The 1,072-nt window shown below is 41.0% G+C and overlaps 1 non-coding gene across 1 annotated transcript; it reads right to left on the reverse strand.

Annotated features, from left to right (window-relative positions):
• Positions 1-686: 686 nt before the first annotated feature.
• Trnak-cuu18 (transfer RNA lysine (anticodon CUU) 18) lies at positions 687-759 on the reverse strand. Its single transcript has one exon. It is a non-coding gene; the product is annotated as a tRNA-Lys (tRNA).
• Positions 760-1,072: the final 313 nt, after the last annotated feature.

Below are 1,072 nucleotides of genomic sequence, written 5' to 3' on the forward strand. Positions count from 1 at the left end.
CTACACAGAGAAACCTTGTCTCCAAAAAGTAAAAACAAGACAAAAAAAGAATTGCTGAAGGATGGTTGAAAATATTTAAGGACTTGGAATTGTCAATACAAAATTTTACTCTGTGTGAATTGTTTTGGGGAAAACTTATGAAGAAAGAGAACTATAAAAGGACAAAAAACACCCCCCTCCGCAATTTCAATCACCAACTTTAGTAAAAGGAGTAGGGAAGGAAGGTTTAAAAAAAAAAAAAGTGCTAACGATGGGTTCCCGATAGCGCATAGCCCACGCCATCTTATGGTTTAAAGAGGTTAGCCGCTGCTCTCCAAACTAACGTTAAATACTACACTTAGCAGTAAGTTAAAAAACTAAAGATCACTTCCGCAGTGTTCGTTAATTTTCATATCACGATATTTCCCAACTTTTTCACTTTAGGCTGCCCCTAAAAATAAAACATTGAAATAACAAAAAGTCTTGGGTCAGTGCTGGTTGTACGTGGGTTGGTGGTGTGGATATAAGGTAACTTGTAGGAGTCATTTCTGTCCTTAAGTGGGCAAAAGCGCCTTCAACAATTGGGACAAACCATTAGCAAGGTACTAGCTTCATCTTTGTGGTTCTTTTGGTATTGGATTGTTTGACAATAAAGTAACTGGGTCTGATAACAACTATGGTGGAGAACCGGAAAACCCAAAAGGAACCGCCCAACGTGGGGCTCGAACCCACGACCCTGGGATTAAGAGTCCCATGCTCTACCGACTGAGCTAGCCGGGCAGCTGGACTGCCGCCTTTTCTAGGTCCTTTCAAAGGAATGACATTATTTTAATTCGTTTCGAGTACTGTAATAGATATTAAACTGTCTTTTCCAATTTCTCTTTTCTCTGCATTTCCGTTTCTTTTCTTTCCTTCTTTTTTTGTAAAATTGCTCACGAAATGGATTGTATTTTGTTTCTGCCTCCATGCGACCAATCTTCTGCTGTTCAATACAAGTGTTTAAAAGGCCCTCTAGTGGCCAGAGTCTCCCGTTCCCTTACGTAAAACCGAGCAAGGCGGCTGGTCCGCTGCCTGCTTGGGGGTCTGTCATCCA

The sequence above is a fragment of the Rattus norvegicus genome, chromosome 8, assembly GCF_036323735.1.
Source record: "Rattus norvegicus strain BN/NHsdMcwi chromosome 8, GRCr8, whole genome shotgun sequence".
Lineage (NCBI taxonomy): Eukaryota > Metazoa > Chordata > Mammalia > Rodentia > Muridae > Rattus > Rattus norvegicus.